The sequence below is a fragment of the Anolis sagrei genome, chromosome 4 (genome assembly GCF_037176765.1).
Source record: "Anolis sagrei isolate rAnoSag1 chromosome 4, rAnoSag1.mat, whole genome shotgun sequence".
In the NCBI taxonomy this organism is placed as follows: Eukaryota; Metazoa; Chordata; class Lepidosauria; order Squamata; family Dactyloidae; genus Anolis; species Anolis sagrei.
In genome coordinates this window covers 177,430,271-177,452,350 of record NC_090024.1, presented here as the reverse complement: position 1 = coordinate 177,452,350, position 22,080 = coordinate 177,430,271, and positions in this window count along the sequence as shown.

Genomic DNA, 22,080 nt, shown 5'->3' with positions numbered 1-22,080 from the left:
AAATAGCCAGTACAAAGAATAATTAAGGAACATGTGCAATAACAATTGGAATAGCTATGGTGTACTTTTTTTTTTGGATTATGTGATTTTAATATTTATACTAGGATGATTTTAATACTTTGTCTGAATGTTTAAATTTTGTTTATGTCTTATGTTTAATAGTTTAAATTATTTTAAACCATTTAACTTAAGTCAAAGTTATATTTAGTAATTAATTATTATGATTTCTTTGTGTTACTATATGATGGCATTGAATTTTTGCCATTTATATTTATTTATTGTGTCAGGAGAGTACCAAAACAGTTGTATTGCATGAAAAGCAAGAAAACAAACAAACAAAACACAAAGTTTGCAGGCTTGGTATTCTATTACATGTCCTTTGACCAGTAGCTGGCCACTTGGAGTGCCTCTGGTGTTGCTATAAGAAGGTCCTCCATTGTGCATGTGGCAGGGCTCAGGTTGCATTGCAGTAGGTGGTCCGTGGTTTGCTCTTCTCCACACTCGCATGTCGTGGATTCCACTTTGTGGCCCCATTTCTTAAGGATGGCTCTGCGTCTTGCTTTATTAGAGCTTGTGGCTAACAAATGAATCCTCACTTTTATCTCATTGATAGCATTTTCTTCTTTTTCACAGGCTCGCTATACTAATGGCATGTAATTGCTTCCTTGTTTGGCAACAGATGGTGATTTATTGTCTTGTTTCCTTCTATTCCATACAGAAATTATCTATCAAGCAAGACACGTTGAACTTTGGTTCTTGGTGGTTGCCTCTAATTCAAATGCAAACACTAATTTGGATAACAAGTATCACTTCTCTGTGAATGTTATTATATTTTAATACATCTCAAAGTGAATACTATTTTTTTCTGCAACAGCTGGAAACCATACTGTTTCATCTTTTCTTTTCAACTGACCACAATTAAAAGTCAAATGTCAGAAATTTGGGGCATATTGAGGAGAATGGCAAAATTGTTAAATGAAAAGTAGATGAGATGCAATTATTGACCCACATTCCTCTGGGCAGAACATTTTTGCTTATAAAAATCATTTTATTACAGAATCACAGAAAACTAAACTAAAGTAAGAATTCTGTAATTGTGACATTTACAGTAATGTCATGGAGCTTTGACTTTTGGACTGGGACATGGAGTTTCACATTTCAATTTAACTCTGAGACTCATAGAATGATTGTGAATCAGGGCCCAATTCGTGCTCTCACCTACCTACATGGTTGTGGAAAACATAAAATGGAGAGAGGAGTGGGGTGACCATGTAAACCATGTGATTTAAATGTTTTATTAGGTGTTTTTAATTGTTACACTTCATGTTTAAATGCCCTATTAACTTATCATTAATTTGACCTGTTGTATTTTATACTTAGTCATATGCTGTTTGATTTATGATTTGATTTATGTATGTAAGGCATTGAATTTTGCCATTATTTTTTGTAACTGCTTTGAGTCCCCGTCCCCCCGTCCCCAGGGGTGGGAAAAGTGGCATATAGATACTGTAAATAATAATAATAATAATAATAATAATAATAATAATAATACTGGCATGAGCTCATTAGAATAACAGTGGGATATAAATGTAAGGATCTAATGCTACTTTTCAATGTATAGATTATGTATAAATGTATAAACCCAGTAAAATGTATAATTGCTCAAGCTATTAGGAAAGGAAGTGGTAAGTGGCTATAATAGCAGGAAATGTTCTCTTCTAAGATTAAATTTCACTTTTTTGTCTGATTTATGATTTCACAATTCTTTCCACAATAATGTCTGTTTTGAAATATAAAACAGCTTCTTACTCATCTTACTATTCTGGTTTTTAAAGGTATGGGATAGACATGAATGAATGTTGGTGTTCTTTTTAATGTGGGTTGGTCATGACCTCATCTACACTGCCATATAATGCAAGTTGAATGCAATTATATGGCACTATATAGAGAGCCTGTATGTCCTACTTTACTGGTATGATCATCTGTTTGAAGGGTAATCTAGTCCCAATCTGGTTTAAAGAGAAAGAACAATTTTTGAAAAGGGAGATTAGGTGTCTTGGAGTTGGCCATTAGATCAGTTGATTGGCAACTGTCACCGTTGGTAGCCTTCCAATTCTAGCATCAATAACAGTTACTGAGTTAGCATATGGGCACATGGGAAAATCCTAGAACTCTCCTGCGAAAAAGTCTCTAAATTCCAAATCCCATAAACTGTTGCCATGACTGTAAAAACTGAATCACAATGCTGTAGTTATGTAGGATGAAAGGGCTGTCAAGGCCATAGAACCTTGTTTTCCCTGGCAACTTCAACCTTGGAATATCTAATGACCTTGTCACACAGCCATGTGTCAGAGAGTGTGGGGAACCTGATGCCCCATGCCCTGCATAGCCCAGCTCCTGATTTAAGTGATCCCACAGGGGGAAGCATCGACTGTGTGGTTTCCCCACCATTGCTTCTTATGGCAACATTGGAAGCCTTCTGTGTTGCCGCAGCATCGTGCACTAGCTCCACCCTACATCACCCATGGAGCCCCGCTGGCATCATTTGATGGGATCCGGCAGGCTCCGTGGATGACCTAGGACTTAAGCGGTGTATGCTGCTAAAAGTAGCCCTCTGTGATGAGGTCAAGCATCAATGCAGCATTTACCAGTTTTTCCTCCTTTGATACCTAAAAAAAGAAGTGTCATCACAAATTCATAAACAGATTTGCTCTCCAAAAGAATTTTGCAGGTGACTCTATTTTGACCTGAAGAGTGGTTCTGAGACTGATAAATTATTTCATTCCTTTATCATTTTGTATTCCCAAACATTCCCCATCCCTATGAATCTGTCATTAGCACTACTGAGGAAAGAAACACAGAAAGTAAAGAATTTCCTGTATTCCGCACAGCAGAGCTCTTTAAAAGGACAATGTCAATCAGGGATATTGACGCGGAACAATGGCTTCAAACTACAAGAGAGGAGATTCCACCTGAACATGAGGAAGAACTTCCTGACTGTGAGAGCCGTTCAGCAGTGGAACTCTCTGCCCCGGAGTGTGGTGGAGGCTCCTTCTTTGGAAGCTTTTAAACAGAGGCCAGATGGCCACCTGTCAGGGGTGATTTGAATGCAATATGCCTGCTTCTTGGCAGGGTTGGACTGGATGGCCCACGAGGTCTCTTCCAACTCTTTGATTCTATGATAGCAAAGCAAGGAACCAGAATTTTGGTAAACATTTAGAAAAACTTCCTAGGGCTTTGAATTAATCATCAAGACAAATTGGTTCCAGAGATGGTGTGCTCACTCTTGCTTGAAATACCTAACTCTTACAACATAGATTCTCCCCTGAGCAATGGGTTGATTTAGACGACCTCCAAAGTACCTCTACAACTCTAGGTTTCTGTTAATATATAAAATAGTGATTGTGCATTTAAATGTAATTCTCCAGAAACATAGATATATACAAGCATATCACCACTCAAGATATTAATGTGGTATGTTGCCAGTGGGCATTCATGCTGCATTCTCATCACCTGCTTCCTAGGAATTGGTTTGAAGGTTCAGATTATACTTTTGCCTTCAAAATCATTCAGACAGCTTAGTAGGAATCAAATTGAAGTCACACCACAGGATGACCTGTGGTTCAACCCTTTTCTCTATGAAATTGGGTTTAGCTATTTCTCAGAAAATCCACAAACAGTTTTTTTTTTTTTTGTGGGCTGAAATGCCACAGGAGCGATGGGGAGAGGGAGGCCTTATGAAGCATCTCATTACAATTAAAGGGAGATCACCCATCCCATCTGGGGTCACCCTAGATAGCGAAAGAAGGGCAGAAAATGTTCCTGTGGCTAGGCTCCCATGACAGATTATCACTTTCATGTGACTTTCGGTGCTATCGGCCTCCATGACTTATCAGCAAGTGCAGCTTGCAGTCAGAAATATGCTCCCATCTCACCGCCGATTTGATGCTGGGTGAAGATTAGGAACAATGAAACAGTCAATTCTTCATTTTGGTTGAGGTCAGAATGGGTAGCAGAGGTGGCCACCTGCCATTATCCATTTCCAAACCTACACATTGGGATGTCTTTGAGAAAATGCAATGAAGGAAAGACTTTTTAAAATCACCTTTTCCAAAAATACAAGTTCTTAAATTGGAATCTTAAAGGGCGAGTTATCCACCATGTGTGTGCTAATGTCTAGTCACAGGTGCAACATGCACAAGATGGCAAAACTAGGCTTTCAAGGATAGGTGGAGGACAGGTGTGTGTGTGATTTAAACTTGTCTGCTTTCCTTAAATCTTCATTGGTAATACCAGTATTGAATACCAATATTGAATTACTATTATACTGCCAGTCCAATTTATTTCTATATGCAGAATGGAAAAAGGAGATTTCTCTTTGTCCTTTCCCTTACACAACAAGTTATCTTGAGCTAGTCCATGTTCTCCCTTTTCTCTTTCTCTCCATCCATCTCCTTCTCTCCCCATCCCCAAAACACACTGAATATTTTGAATGTGAATGTAATTTGGAAGGATAAAATAGAGGTCAAAAGCCTGCTATTTCATTGCACCCTTTAATGCACATGTCATTGGAGTTATTGGAGAAGAGAAAACAGTATTTTGTGAAAATAATTATCCAGAAGAGGTATGAGCAGGGGAAATTTAAATGTGTAAACTACAATCAAATATTACATTGCTTTTCTTCTGCTAACAGAAATGATCTTCTTTTACCCTAGCTGGGTTCACACACACATTTCTTTCCTTTCAAATGCTAATCCCTCCCAGACATGGACTTACAATTACAAATTCATAGGCGTCTTTCCCAGGAGCAGGAATTGTTTTGCCCCGTAATAACCTCTAAAATGAGGTCTTAATAGAAATTCACTAACAGTCACTGGTAAAGCTTCATTAGCCAAAGAGAAAAGGCAAGGGCAGGCAGCAATGGTCCTTAACCACTCTAGGGAAAATTAATTCAAATTACTTTGTGAAGTAACAAGGCCAGATAATGTGTTTCCTTTGCAGGATTATTGTTTTTGCACATTCTAATGTGCTTGTAGATTAGGTTGCTGTATTTAATCCTGTAGTGGTCCACAGCAACAAGACTGAAAACTAGTAGGATCATTGCCCCCTTAGAAAACTTACTTGGACATGAGTTGGGTGGAAAAGAGGTTGATTTGCTAAACACCTCTTCTGGATTTTTCTCTCTAATCAAGGTGTCTAGCTGCTGTTACAGAGCAGTGGCCAAAGGGGAAGGAAAGCTGGCCAGCCTGAGCTATTTTGCTGTCTGAGACAAAGAACAAGATGCTTTCCCTCTCTTTCATTTGTGATGGGATGATGCCCTTCACAATGCAAGAGGGAACAGGCTAGTTGAAGACCAGAAAAGATGATGTAGCACATCTAGTTCTGTCCCACAACAAAAGGAAATACATGATAAGAAATATCAGAAAGTGGGGGCCTCAGTATTGTCCTGTAATATCTGCATATGGTAGGGTTGGCCTGGTGGGTGAGGTGTCTACTCAGTTCCAGGCTGTGGAACTCCCTCCCCAGGGGTATTAGACTTTCCACAAGAGAGTGAAAATGTGACTTTGTAACTAAGCCTTTAGAGAACTTGTGCAATAGATAGACTTGGAACAATGTGCAATGATCATTGGAACGGCTCAGATTACGCTCGTGGATTACATGTTTAACTTTGAATGTATTGTTTTAAAATGTTTTAATTGTTTTAAATGTACTTTTTAGTTCTATTTTAATATTTATTTAAGTGTACATTGTGTTTTACGGCATCAAATCCTTGCCTGTATGTAAAGCCACCTTGAGTCCCCTCTGGGGTGAGAAAGGCAAGGTAGAAATGTTGTAAATAAATACTAAGAGATAAGCAAAGGCTTAGCTCAGTTAATGCCTTGTAGAAGAGACTTCTTTGAGATATTTTATTTAGTATCTAAACAGAGTCTTGCCTGTGCAAAGACTTCAAGGTCTCTACCTAAAAAGAAGGAGCTATGTGAAGACATGAAAGGGAAATATGGAAGAAGCCAAGAACCAAATTAGCTTTTAATTGAAGTACTAAATCTCTTTGCAAGTGACCACTTCAGGCCTTTTCCAGAATTGTCTTCCTTTTCTCCAAAAGTTTGAATGACAGGAGGAGAATTTGGAAATGGAAAGAGAAAGGGGTTGCAGAAAAATAGAAATGGGGTGGACTCACTTACTTTTGGCTCTGACCAAAACCAAGCAGGTTCCTTCCAAGACAATAAAAAAGCTTTTAAATCCAAAGGGAGTCCTTTCAACCTTTTCTGTCTTGCCATTGTCTTCATGATGTCATTAATCTAGGAAATCTTTGTTCAGTCTTTTTCATTTTCATAGAATAATAGAAAGGGGGTGGGGACAAGTATGGGCATTGTAGTCTCAGTCTCTAGTTTCACCTTCTGGTTGATGCTGGAAATTCAGAGCTAGAATGTCCTCCAATGGGCTCTGTTTGATGACCACCAGAGAAAGTAACACCCCCCTCCCACTGCCTCTTTGTTGGCTTATGATTCCCAAGTCAATCTTAGCTAGATAAAGGTGTGAAACCCGATCTTGAAAATTGATTCAGAACCTTGGAGAGCTCCTTTGACATGAAAATAGAAAAGTCTTTGCCCTCTTCCACACTAAAACCTCCAGATGTGATCGGATCCCCTTGGAATCTTCTTTTCTGCAAGCTGAACATATCCAGTTCCTGTTTTCCCAAGTTCCTTTGAATTTGGAAACAAGGAGAAAGCCAGTGGATGAAAGGTCTGACAGATTTATTAACTGGCAGATTTATTAACTGGCAGGCAGAATGTATAGCTGATAGGCATATTTTATATCTAAAGCAAGTCCCTTAGAGCAACTCATAGAATCATTTTTCAGTTGGAACCCTAGAACAACAACAATGAACATCCCTAAGCCAATGATGGCTTAGAGATGTTCATTCTCATGGAAGAGCATGACAGCTCTTCTAGTCTGCACTGAGCTCCCCCAGCTATATTTTCTCATGGGTTTAAGGTACCAGAACCCACTTTTATAGCTTTATGAGCATATATTCATTTTATGTACATTTAGTCTGGAGACTATGTAGGTTAATTCTTTGAAGCAGTACCTATTGATCTACTCACACTTGCATGTTTTTGAACTGCTAGCTTGGCAGAAGCTGGGCCTAACAGCGTGAGCTCACACTGCTCCCGGGTTCAAACCACCAATCTTTCGGTCAGCAAGTTCAGCAACTCAGAGGTTTAACCCACTGTGCCACCAGAGGGCAGAGAAATACACTAGCATTAAAATGCAGATATCAAAATACAGACAACAAATACCAATTCCAATGTCAATAAAATGCAGGTTAAAAGCCACAGTTTAAAATGTAATAAAGTTATTCTCCACCGATGACAGACCTTAGGTTGAATTTGGCCACCTGAAGAGCTATTTACTCTAAAATAGAAAAGGGTTGCAGATGGACTAGTGGCATAGCCAACACAGACAGTTTGCCAGCAGATGCCATCTGAATGTTCAGTTGACTTGCACTTTTACCTCATCTCTTATTCCCTTCTCAGAAAGTGACAAAATTAATGGCTGCTGACTTTTTTTCCTATATTACATTTAGAACCCATATTACCGCCATTAAAACACTACTCACATCTCTTGGGTGAAACTGTATTCTTTGCCGATATGCCTGTGTGAAATCCCATTATGATTTATTCTCTTTCTGTTTCAAACAAATAAGACTTGCTTTTTATTTATTTGAATTGAGGATAGAAAATAATTAAGGAGATTTAACACAGCCATGCGAAACAGCAGGAAATTATGGCTTTGTTGATGCTTCCTTTGGAGGTGATCAGTGCTGACTGACCAGTTATAATTATTAGCAATTTGGGAGAATTAACAGAGGTTGCTGGTGCCCACCAGGGATAATATGCAGATTGCAGGGACAGAGAGAGAGAGCCGGGTATAAGATCAAGCAATCAGTCAAAGTGACATAGCCTGGAGCTTCTATACCATTCCTCTGCATCCCTTCGAGATCGATCCACCATTAACTTGATTGATCTTTAAGTCACACAGCCATATGATCTAAGACCCTTCTAGGCCAGCATTCTGTTCACACAGTGGCCAACTAGATTATCTATGAGAAAACAACAGTTCAGGCTTGGGTTCACCCTCCCTCTTCATTCTTCAAAAAAGGATAAAATCTGCAGAGACATACTGCCTGATACTGAAGGTCATATCTAGAGATATTTTGTCTGCATGAGGATGGCCTTGGCCATCATAGAATCATAGAATCATAGAATCAAAGAGTTGGAAGAGACCTCATGGGCCATCCAGTCCAACCCCCTGCCAAGAAGCAGGAATATTGCATTCAAATCACCCCTGACAAATGGCCATCCAGCCTCTGCTTAAAAGCTTCCAAAAAAGGAGCCTCCACCACACTCCGGGGCAGAGAGTTCCACTGCTGAACGGCTCTCACAGTCAGGAAGTTCTTTCTAATGTTCAGATGGAATCTCCACTCTTGTAGTTTGAAGCCATTGTTCCGCTTCCTAGTCTCCAAGGAAGCAGAAAACAAGCTTGCTCCCTCCTCCCTGTGGCTTCCTCTCACATATTTATACATGGCTATCATATCTCCTCTCAGCCTTCTCTTCTTCAGGCTAAACATGCCCAGTTCCCTAAGCCGCTCCTCATAGGGCTTGTTCTCCAGACCCTTGATCATTTTAGTCGCCCTCCTCTGGACACATTCCAGCTTGTCAATATCTCTCTTGAATTGTGGTGCCCAGAATTGGACACAATATTCCAGATGTGGTCTAACCAAAGCAGAATAGAGGGGTAGCATTACTTCCTTAGATCTAGACACTATGCTCCTATTGATGCAGGCCAAAATCCCATTGGCTTTTTTTGCCGCCACATCACATTGTTGGCTCATGTTTAACTTGTTGTCCACGAGGACTCCAAGATCTTTTTCACACGTACTGCTCTCGAGCCAGGCATCACCCATTCTGTATCTTTGCATTTCATTTTTTCTGCCAAAGTGGAGTATCTTGCATTTGTCACTGTTGAACTTCATTTTGTTAGTTTTGGCCCATCTCTCTAATCTGTCAAGATCGTTTTGAATTCTGCTCCTGTCCTCTGGACTATTTGCTATCCCTCCCAATTTGGTGTCGTCTGCAAACTTGATGATCATGCCTTCTAACCCTTCATCTAAGTCATTAATAAAGATGTTGAACAGGACCGGGCCCAGGACAGAACCCTGCGGCACTCCACTTGTCACTTCTTTCCAAGATGAAGAGGAAGCATTAGTGAGCACTCTCTGTGTTCGTCCACTTAACCAATTACAGATCCACCTCACCGTAGTTTTGCCTAGCCCACATTGGACTAGTTTCCTTGCCAGAAGGTCATGGGGGACCTTGTCGAAGGCCTTACTGAAATCCAGGTACGCTACATCCACGGCATTCCCCGCATCTACCCAGCTTGTAGCTCTATCGAAGAAAGAGATCAGATTAGTCTGGCATGACTTGTTTTTGATAATTCCATGTTGACTATTAGCGATGACTGCATTTGTTTCTAAGTGTTTGCAGACCGCTTCCTTAACAATCTTTTCCAGAATCTTGCCCGGTATCGACGTGAGGCTGACCGGACGGTAGTTGTTTGGGTCATCCTTTTTTCCCTTCTTAAAGATTGGGACCACATTGGCCCTCCTCCAATCTGCTGGAACTTCTCCCGTTCTCCAAGAACTCTCAAAGATGGTTGCCAATGGTTCCGAAATGACTTCCGCTAGTTCCTTCAATACTCTGGGGTGTAGTTGATCTGGCCCTGGGGACTTGAACTCATTAAGAGCGGCCAGGTATTCCTGGATGACTTCTTTCCCAATTTGGGGTTGGATGTCCTCCAATCCCTCATCCACTCCATCTTGCTGAGGTTGAAGACTCTCTTTTTGTGAGAAGACCGAGGCAAAGAAGGCATTAAGTAGTTCTGCCTTTTCCCTATCCCCTGTCAGCATTGCCCCATCTTCTCCTCGAAGAGGTCCTATCGCCTCCTTGTTTTTCCTTTTTCTACTGACATAAGAATAGAAGCCCTTTTTATTGTTTTTAATGTCCCTGGCAAGTCTGAGCTCGTTTTTTGCTTTAGCCTTGCGGACCTTTTCCCTACAGGTGTTGGCTATTTGTTTGAATTCTTCTTTGGTGATTTCTCCCTTTTTCCACTTCTTGTGCATGTCTCTTTTGTGTCTTAGCACAGTTAGAAGTTCTTTGGACATCCATTCTGGCTTCTTTGCACTTGTCCTATTTTTTCTCTTTGTTGGCACGGTTTGCAATTGCGCCTTGAGTATTTCACTCTTGAGAAATTCCCATCCATCCGTAACTCCCTTGTCTTTTAGTATCTGTGTCCACGGAATGCTGCTCAGCGTTTCCTTCATTTTTTGGAAATCAGCTCTCCTAAAGTCCAAAATGCGGGTTTGACTTGTCTTAGTTTCGGCCTTCCTTTGTACCTCAAATTGCAGGAGCACATGGTCACTTGCCCCTTGATTCTAATCACTCAGCTGCATCCAGTGCAGATGACAACCCAGATCTCATCATCAGTTGTTAAACTGCAAGTCTTTTTCTGCTTCTACTTTAATATTTATTTAGTGGGATCAATCAGAAGGTGTAGCATAAAGTTGCCAGAGTCAACATCACTCTTTGCATATGCGGACTCTCAGCTTCTTGGATCACTTACAAATTGCACATGTATAGTCAATGCCATTTGATAATACTTTAACAGCCATTACTCAATTTTATGAAATCCTGGGATTGCAATTTGCATGAGATATTTAACATTCTCTGCCAGAGATTTGAGAGATCACAGTATTCCACAGGATGTAGGTGTGGTGTTCAGTTGGCTCTCTATATGTGCAAGTTTAACATTCATGGATTTGGTTAATACAGTAGTGTCTTGCTTATCCAACCTTCACTCATCCAACGCTCTGTATTATCCAATGCAATCTGCCTCCCACCCAGATCCATAGCTGTTTCAATACATTGCAATGTTTTGGTGCTCAATTCATAAATATAGAAATTACAACATAATATTACCATTAATTGAACTGCTTTTTCTGTCAATTTGTTGTAAAACATGGTGTTCTGGTGCTTAATTTGTATAATCATATTTTCCTTAATCCTTCCTTATTATCCAACATTTGGACATGCTTCTCAAACGTTCTGCCAGCCTGTTTATGTTGGATAAGTGAGACTCTACTGTATGTTCTTCCCTCTAGGAATCTCTAGGTCTTCCACTATGACTCAAGCAGAAAAAGTTGACCATTGTCAAAACACTTCTCTGGGCATCTGTAGGTTATCTAGCATAGTTCCATGATCAACTTTTAGCAGAAATTCACGATTTTTCTACTCTTGCACCTCTAATCCCCACAAAAGTTAAGGGCCTACTGCAGTGTGAAAGCATTGGACTAACAAACTATGACTCTGCATAAATCTGTTTGAATCATGTACTTAGGCCCCAGACCCTGAGCCCTTGCCCATACCTTTTACCCCTACCCCTTCTCTCCCCTCCTTCTTTTAACCAATTATGTTAAAATTTCAATAAAAATTATATTTTAAAAAAAGAATCATGTACTTGGGTTGTCTTTCCTACTGTTTTAAACATAAGTGTTATCTCATCCCATAACTGTTCATCAGTATTAAATACTTATCTGTTATAATTCATATTCTATTCCTACTCTAAACACACACATATACATGCTTGTTGAATTATCTGTCTCAGAACAAAAGCCAAATGTTTAATTATGGTGTTCAATGGTACCACCCTGTGGTGGAGAAGAGAAGAGGCAAAAACAAAAAGAAATTAAACATTAACTGGATCTCCTATGCATACTGCTAGCAAAACCACATCAGGTCCATTCTATTCTCTGTTGATCCTCTTTCCTTAGTTCATGTTTATTTTATTATTTTTTAATATACGTATATTTTTTGCCAATGGGAAGATGCAATCAAAGACTGGTTCATGGGAACAAAGTTAAGTTCTTAAGCCAAGGATTGGAATGGCCCCTCACCTGGAATGCCAGAGGTCTTCCATCCCACTGCAAAATGTGGAAGGTTTTATTTATTTATCATATCAGGAGTGAACCAAGGGTACAGCTGTAATATATTTTTCAAAACCTTTTAAAAACAAAGTTTAAAAACTTTGCATTATATTAAGTGTCCTTTGACCAGTAGCTGGTCACTTGGAGTGCCTCTGGTGTTGCTAGAAGAAGGTCCTCCATTGTGCATGTGGCAGAGCTCAGACTGCATTGTAGCAGGTGGTGTGTGGTTTATTTTTCTCCACACTCGCATGTTGTGGACTCCACTTTGTGGCCCCATTTCTTAAGGTTGGCTCTGCATCTCATGGTGCCAGAGTGCAGTATGTTCAGCACCTTCCAAGTTGCCTAGTCTTCTGTGTGCCCAGGACGGAGTCTCTTATTTGGTATCAGCCATGGGTTGAGATTCCGGGTTTTAGCCTGCCACTTTTGGACTCTCACTTGCTGAGGTGTTCCTGCGAGTATCTCAGAAAACTATTTCTTGATTTGAGGCGTTGGCATGCTGGCTGATATCTGAACAGGGGGTGGGACAGAGATGTCACTACCTTGGTCCTTTCATTGCTGGCTGCTACTTTCCGGCAGACGTCAGGTGGTGCAATACTGGCTAAACAGTGCAATTTCTCCAGTGGTGTAGGGTGCAGACATCCTGTGATAATGTGGAATGTCTCATTAAGAGCCACATTCACTGTTTTGACACGGTGACATGTGTTCCACACTGGACATGCGTACTCAGCAGCAGAGTCGCAAAGCGTAAGGGTAGTTGTCTTCACTGTATCTGGTTGTGATCATGAAGCAGAAAAGGTTTTGTATGATTTCAACCCTTTTTGTTCACACAATCATGTGAATTAGTCCCTTGTTTTTGAAAAGATCCTTTTGGATTACTGCCGTGAAGATTTCAAGATTTATTCACTCTACCAATCCCAGCAAAGCTGACAGCATTTATGGATCTACAGTTATTTATTTTCCCAGCAGCAATTCAACTTGATGTCTGAAAAGAAGCCATATTGTTGTTTTCCTTTCCTTTCTTCTTCTTCTTCTTCTTCTTCTTCTTCTTCTTCTTCTTCTTCTTCTTCTTCTTTTAAGACTAGAGAACTGATTGTTGAAGTATTACATCCAAATGACTTCTATAATTAATCTGAGGGAGGAAAGAAGGGGGAGGGTGAACCCCATCAGAAGCAAGTGAAATGCATCTAATCACCTCCACTTCCCATTCAACAAGCTCCAGTTACACACTTTTGTTTCCTTACAAGTGCACTCAAAACCCCAACAAGTGCCTAACAAAAGGGTTTACTCGCCTCTTTGGTGACTGTTAAACAAGCTCTTTATTTACCAACCTGCATCTGTTTAGCAATGGCAACCGGCCCCTTTGCATTACCATAATAACACTGGGGTGGGATTTGGCCTGCCAACTCAGGCGAAAGCACCACATAACTGAACTGATTGGCTCTGTGTGATTTTGAGAAGAAGGGCAAAGTAGGAAGGGAAGAAGAAATCAGACACAAATTAGAGAAAGGCTTTAGCTCCTCTGCTGCTGGCTAATGCCCAAGTGAGCAGCTATAGATAAGGAGAAAAATTGCACAGAAGGAGATGTGTTGGAGAAAGAAGGAAGTGTCGCTGAGCTCGGTGTTGAATCAGTGTTGAGTATTAAGATCATTTTTAATTTCACAACACTATAAAAGGAAATAGCTTGGCATAGTTTGGGAGTGGTGGGGTCTGCAGCTCACTGAATCCCCCATCCGAGTCTTGCTGAATAGAGGATTCTGGGATTTTGAAAAAAACAACTTTCTCATGTTCTGCTTTTACTTATGTGTGAAACAAAAAGGTTGATTCATTGTGTGTTGATCTGGAAGCAGATGTATGGTCCATCTCAAGAGCAAGGGAGGCAACAAAGGACAATAGTAGTTGGGGGAAAATGGCTAGATAGATAGGGCATGGGAACAGGTATGTTGGTGTTGCCTGGGAGTGTGGAGAAGGGCAAGCCTCCAGGACCAAAGAGACCTGCTAATTAGAAAATAATAAGCTAGCCACCAGTTCCCTTTTCCTTTGAGGGATAGTGTGTCTGTCCCCATATAAACATTCTCAGGGCATATTTAACAAGCTGATAATTGAAGCTCATGTGACAAATGGTAGAGATGCCCCTGGGGAGCTGTGGAAATGTCAATTCTTCCACGATCCCGCCAGCTACTGACTATATGCCAAAATAAAAGAGCAGCACAATGCAACCCAGACACCTATTTGGCTCAAAGTCATATGGAATTTATTAGATTCGGTGTCCTCTTTTGGAACAGGTTGTAATTTCAGACTTCTCCAAGGTGAAGAACAAAGACACATGTTATTGCTATAGCATAACCTTTATTAGTGGCAAATGCCGCAGCAGATGATACACAGCAGAAGCATTACAGTTCTTTCTCTGCAGGGTCTACAATCCTGTGGATGTCACTGGTCAAACTAAGCCCTAAAAGTAATTCTGCCCAAACAATTAAATTTCCTATCACTAACTATATGGGACACTTTGGTATAGGGGCACCCCTTCCCATGATTCAATCCAATAGAAGATAAATTCATGGGTGTCATATAGCATGGAAACAAATAAAATGTTTTGATGTATATGTTCATTTTGTTGGATGTATGTTTGTGTGGCATTGAATTGTACCTATATATGTGAGGCGGTCTAGGTCCCCTTCAGGGTGAGAAGGGCAGAGTAAAAATGTGATAAATAGATAAATATCTCTTCCCCCTTCACACACACATACAAGTTATAAAAATCAGGGCCCTTCCACACTGCCATAAAACCCAAAATATCAAGGCAGAAAATTCCACTATATCTGCTTTGAACTGGGATATCTGAGTCCACACTGTCTTATATTCCAGTTCAAAGCAGATAATCTGGGATTTCATTCAGCTGTGTGAAAGGGATCTCGGTTTTGTCTTCCATTCCAGGGGAGTTCACAGCTTAGGCTTTCAGGGGAATGCAGTAAACTGCTTTAAGCCTGGATAGACAATTTTTCAATGGTAACTATGGTGTAAGTGCACGTTAATGATTTGGGCTGAGATGTAACAGAAAGAAATAAAGAAAACTCATTTTTCATATAATTAAACCCTTTTTTAAAAAAACATGACTTCAAACACGAAGGAAATAAAGAAAAGCATTTTCCCAAGAAATGTGTCCTGGGGTTGCCATGGTGACCATGCAGCAAAATACAACAAAAGTCAAAATACATATCATGGTGGTGCCTTTTCTATGCCCACCTAAAGGTGCAAAATACATTACGTTAGCTTTCAAAGCTCACAAGCTTTTTGAACAGGAACGGATGTTGAAAATCAGGCAAATGAAAGAAAGTCACTGTGTTGTGGCCAAAACTGGTCTGCATCTTCTTCCAGATGTTGAAAGTAGTCTCAAGGAAGAATTGATGCAGGCAAGGTTAACATTTCTTCCTGCCCATAAGGGACTGAAGATATAGACAGTAAAAGCCATTAACAACAACCAAATAAAGATACTGCGACTTGTATTTGGTTGTGTTTTTCCAGAGAATTAACAGGAATCTATACATAAACTCACGAAATTACCACTGATGTTCTGTGGTTGGTTGTATGTTATATCCCCTGCTTATTCAATGGATTAAGGATCAAAGTACTGTCAAAAAGTGGAAGTTGTTGAATTGTGGAAACTAGCCTTTTAATATACTGTATGTACTTTTAAAATTTTGCATTATGAGCATGTATATACTTATCATAAGCACAAATATAAGACAAGGGACACACCACCAATGCCTTCTATACACAGACTGAATGAAAAATGGGTTTAATTTTCGGTAACATACATGTTGTGAATGTATATAATAGCAAAGTGTACGACTATTTTGCAAGGCTTTGGATTTGTGATATTGGTTGTTGCAGGAAAATAACTGTATTTTCTCAGAGAGCATGAAAAAAGTTGTCTCCAGCTTCTCAAGGAATTCTGGGTTTGGTTCAGGAGATGATCAACTGGAATCTTCACAAATCACCATGCAGCATATTTTATTTTTCACACAACTGGGATATGACATTTTGAAAAACGGAGTTTCTGTGGATGTTTTTACACTGCACAGTGATAGCAATTTGAATTTACCCATAAGATGTGTCTGTAATACATAGCAGATACCATGGATCTTGTACCAGATCCACTTCCTCAAACATCTCCATAAGACTGTTCATTTTATAATAGCTTTTTAAGGGTCTAACACTGGAATACTTGTAGAGCAACCAGGTGGTATGTGTGATCGTGTTAAACAAACAAAATCTTGGCCAAGATCCTTTACTAGAGCAGCAAAACATAACTTTGCACACAGTTAGTACATTGGCTGATCTACACACTTCTTGTGCTGAATGGTAATCTTGGGCAGCAGAATATACAACTACAACACACGATTAGATGTCCACCTGAAGAAACAGGACTGCATTTCAGCAGGGCCAAGTGGTTATGCATCAGTAAAGAGTGCAGATCCAGGTATGCAAATCCCACTTGTGTGCCATTCTGCCATTACTGAAGAGGTTGTGCCACGTAAAAGAGAAACAGGATTCTGTTCAATGTGTATACAGATCCTCTCTGTCATTTGAAAAAGAGAGGCTCCTATGTTGCATTGCCATTACAGATATGTTATGGACACTACACAGTTTTGACAGTTTAATGCCACTAACTGCTATGATCCCAGTCTTTAAAATCCTGGAATGTGTAGTTTGTTGTGCTATAATTATGTTCTAGAAAGCACATGCCCATGGGTAAGGATTTAGATATTAGATTGCCACAGGTAAAGGTGTTGGGTAGGTTGGAGGACACTGCTTCAGGATATCTAGAGGGCCTTACTAATTGAGCAGGGTGGGAGCTGTAGTTCAACATGACTGGAAGGTGCCAAATTGGGGGAAGCTGAACTACTGTAATTTGCTTCTTATGAATACATTTGCTAACTTCAATTGTAAAAACAACCATGCATTTTCTAAGTAGCTTAACTGGGGCAAGTCAGTGTGTCACCTGTTCTTAAATAATTTCTCACAATAGGGCTGGCCTACGTATGGATTGCTTTCTCTAGAGTACAGGAGATAAACCTCCACTCAGTCATGCTGTTAGTGAATTGTCCTTGTTCATTCAGATCATTCACCTAATTTTTAAATGAACTGCTATTTCTCAAGTTCTTTCTACTTGGTTCTTTAATATACTAAACTGGGAATTAGACTTTCTGTGGTTCTTTTGTCTTGTCAGAAAGTTGTTTTCTTTCTCTCTCTTGCACTGGACATCTCAGCAAACATGCTGAACTGGACTTTAATGAGCAGATATCCATATGTATTCCTATATAAGTTAGAAAGAGGGATGATGATGTTACCCCCCAGAATACAAGGAAAGCATTCTTGCAGCTGGCACTATCACATGGAGTTAGAGGTACAGAGGAACCTTTGGCTCACAACAAATATGTCAGATTGTGCCATTGAAAGTTCAATAAGATGAATTGATTGGAAGCTGATAATTAACTGTAAAAGGTAAAGGTTTACCCTTGACCTTAAGTCTAGTCATGTCCAACTCTGGAGGGTGGTGTTCATTTCCATTTCTAAGCCGAAGATCCAGTGTTGTTCGTAAACGCCTCCAAGGTCATGTGGCCAGCATGACTGCATAGAGTGCCGTTACCTTCCCACAGGAGTGGTACCTATTGATCTACTCACTTTTGCATGTTTTCAAACTGTTAGGTTGGCAGAAGTTGGGGCTAACAGCATGCGTTCACCCTACTCTCCAGATTCAAACTGCTGACCTTTTGGTCAGCAAGTTCAGCAACTCAGAAGTTTAACCTGCTGCACCATCAGGGACTCCAATTTAAGTTGGGTAAAGGATGATACTCACAAACCAGCCAAGCTCTTGCTGAGACTCCATATAGATATCTGAATTAGCTGCATACACCTGATTGCTTATCTGGGGAAGTTCAGAGGATGTGCTCCAAGAAATATCTAGTATCTACAGTGACACCTGTAGTTTCTCTTTCAGATTCCTGGGCTGTATGGAAATTCCACCACAACCTGGATATCTATTTGGACTCTCGGCAAGAGCTTGGCCTATCTGTGGGTATCATCCTTTACCCAACTTAATTTCATAAATTCTGAAAAATTCGAACACATGTCAATCCTCTCACGTTGCTAAAATTTTATTGCTTCATATATTCTGCAAAATAATTTTCGAGAATAAAACAATCACAAAAACAAAACAGAATGCCATGAAACATTGTCCTCTCTTTATTAGACAGACAAATTTAGGTGTAGACAGCTGACAGTCTCTCCAGCTCTCTAAAAAATACAACATAGATGCTGAGTGGACTTGCAAGGTTACTAATACTGTAGTGTACAAGGAGAATCCCTTCGAAATGAGCTGAGGGATCTCCTGGGAGTTCAGCCCTTCTACTAACAGCAGGCAGAACCCAGATGCAGCACCTTAGATGCTGATTCTTTCATATTTTAGGCTCAGCATTGCCTTTTCTCCCCAGAGCCCAACAGTTCACTGCAGCTATTGTCCTGTCATGAGAAAAAAGCAAAGCAGAAAGAGACAACTGGCAGGTTTCTGACTAGCATATGGCAAGAGGGATGTACTCAGCAGATTTGTAAAGCAGTAAGCTGCAAGTTCCCATTGCAGTTCCTGTATACTAATGAGGACATGAAGGGCTTTCCATCATGATGGTGGGGAATGACTGGAACTGAGGTTCCTAATTGAATGGTTGACTAGAGAGAGTCCATTAATGAAATAGATAAGGAAAGCCGATACTACTAAGACTATCCTTAACCTATTTGTTATTTCTAGGGGGAAAAGGGAGGAAGGGAGGGAAAAGAGAAAAAGAAGTGTGGGAGGGGGGAGAAAGGAAAATGCACTTTTTTGTATTTTAAGAATTATTTGTATTCCTCACTTCTGTGTCCAAAGCTTTATTTCAAAAAGTTACTTTAAAAAACACAGTTAAAAGAAACCCCCAGTTGGCAGACCTATAGGCTGTGATAGCTAGTTGATTCCAGGATTTGTAATCCTCAAAAAAAAAAACTTATTTGAATTTCTCTTTTTGGACACACAATATTATAGCTCTATCTCAATCTCATAAAGCACTAGCTGTCCCCTGCCACGTGTTGCTGTGGCCCAGTTTGTGTATATGTGTTTTGTGTGTGTATATATATTTGTGTATATGTGTATATATGTATGTTTGTGTGTATATGTGTGTGTGTGTGTTGTTATGCACATGTGTTGTTATATATATATATATATATATATATATATATATATATATATGGCTTTTTAAGTCTCTTCCACTGTGTTTTTCAGTATTTCAATGAGCGATGATCACTCATTGGCCTGATAGGTGTCTTGTGTTCAAATTTGGTGTCAGTCTGTCCTGTGATTTTTGAGTTATGTTAATCCCACAAATGAAAATTACATTTTTATTTATATAGATTTCTAAAAAGCAAATAATAAAACTGCAGCCTTTTTTATTCTGGTCAAAAAAAGCAGTGCATAGACTTTAAAAGAAGGCCTGGTTAGTGATGACGTCTCACTTCAAAACTCCTGTTGGAAACTTTTATCAGAATTTCCACAGAAGGCTCAGCAGTGTTTTTTTGAAGTGGGGGGGAGAGGGCAGGCCTTCATTACGGCCGGGCTGGTAGCACAGCTGGTTCATCACTAGCAGCAATAAATCACTGCTGACCAAAAGGTGGCAAGTTCGAAGCTCGAGTTAGGGTTGAGCTCCCGGTTGTTAAATAGCCCAGCTTACTGTTCACCTAAGTAGTTCAAAAACAGTTGTGCTGTGAGTACAGAAATTAGGTACTGCTTAAAGCGGGGAGGTTAATTTATGACACCATAAAAAATGCCGGAGAGCAAGGAGGAAATACTACAATCAAAAGGCTCAGCATCATAGTGGATGAAGCGACAGCTCCCCCTGTGGCTGGAATCGAGCAACCTCCAGGCTCCAAAGTGGAAGTGGAAAAACTGCTGAATGACCTCTGTCTGTATGTCTTGTATGTCAAAAACAGCACTGAATGTTTGCCATGTACGTGTGCATTGTAATCCGCCCTGAGTCCCCTTTGGGGTGAGAAGGGCGGAATATAAATACTGTAAATAAATAATAATTAATAGGAACTACATATGGATTGCATAATGTGTGCCTGTCCACCCTTCACCAAATAGTACCCTCTCGAAGACGATGGTGGGAGTCAACATATTTTTCCTGTATATAATAATCCTCTTTTTCCTTTTTGTTTCTCTCGTACTCTCCCCCTCTTTTCGGCCTCCTTCTCTTTCCCTCTTTCTTCTCCTATCCCCGTTCCCCACCTACCTCTCCTTTGACCACTTCCCTTCACTTTGCCACCCCACCCCACCCCACCCAACCCCGCAGTTTTTTCTTTCCTTTCTCTCTCTTCCTCTACTTTCCTCTTTTCCCCTCTTTCTCCCCCTTTTTAATGTATGTAAGAAAAACTTTAATAAAATATATATTTTTAAAAAAAGAAATAGTACCCTTTCAATGTGAAGCAGAAATATGGAATAAAAGATAACACAAATATGCACAAAACAAAACATGCATGTCTCATAAACATGGGGAAGCTGGTGACCAGGTGACCTATGTATCTGCTTGATCTGCAGCCTAGGTGATAACATCATGGATCATTCCAGGATTCATACTCTCCATTCTTACAATTCTTTGTTTTTAAATCAGATACCAGTAAGAATCCTTCTGGGGCACTATGGCATCCCAATCCTGCCTGTGGATGGCTGTACTATTCCAATGCTTGTATACAGAGATATCCAATGCTCACAATTCTTCCATTTCGCAGGCCAAGTTCCACCTTCCTGAACATCCAGGAAATTTCTATCATTTCTATCAGAGCAGTTAGGAATCTGTAAGCCACATTGCCCTCCTCTTCTACCCCCATGAACATAAGTATACTAATGGAATTTTATACTCTGCTGGCACTGAACAGGATTTAATTACATTCATTGTCCTCCAGTGCACCTTCAAACTGAGGACTACCTGTGGTTGACCATTCAGCAGGAGCTCCCGGTGGCGCAGTGGGTTAAACCCCTGTGACGGCAGGACTGAAGACCGACAGGTCGCAGGTTCGAATCTGGGGAGAGGCGGATGAGCTCCCTCTGTCAACTCCAGCTCCTCATCCGGGGACATAAGAGAAGCCTCCCACAAGGATGATAAAAACATCAAATCATCCGGGCGTCCCCTGGGCAACGTCCTTGCAGACGGCCAATTCTCTCACACCAGAAGCGACTTGCAGTTTCTCAAGTCGCTCCTGACATGACCAAAAAAAAACCATTCAACAGGGTGCATGACATTCCCTAATCAGAAGTCCTACAGGGCATGCCATCTACAGCCATCTGCTAGGTATGATGCTGAAGGTCATTGTATCTCCACTTCAATCTCATAATGCATTGCCCACCACTTATGGAAGGAAGCTGTTCAGTAAAATGCTATGCCTTGCTGCACTCCTGGAAACCAGAGCCACATTGTGCAGTTTACAGGAGCAGTAGCTCAATACTTCTTTAAATCCATATATTTCATTTTTCATACTGGGACTCCATCATTTATTTATCTGTAAAGAAGTTGAAAGTGGAGAAGGTACATGTCATTCAATGCCTATTTTAAAAGGTAAAGATTTCCCCTTAGCATTAAGTCTAATCAACTCTGACTCTGGATGAGTGGCGCTCATCTCCATTTCTAAGCTAAAGAACCAGCATTGTCCATAGACACCTCCTAGGTCATGTGGTCAGCATAACTGCATGGAGCACTGTTACCTTCCCGCTGGAGCGGTACCTATTGATCTACTCACATTTGCATGTTTTTGAACTGCTAGGTTGGCAGAAGCTGGGGCTAATAAGAGGAGCTCACCCTGCTCCCCGGATTCAAACTGCCGACCTTTCGGTCAGCAAGTTCAGCAGCTTAGCAGTTTAACCTGCTGCACCACCAGGCTGTGGAGAAAAAAATATCCCCAATGTTTATGTAGCTCCCTGGGATATTTTTGTGGTCCTCAACATCTCCACAATCCAC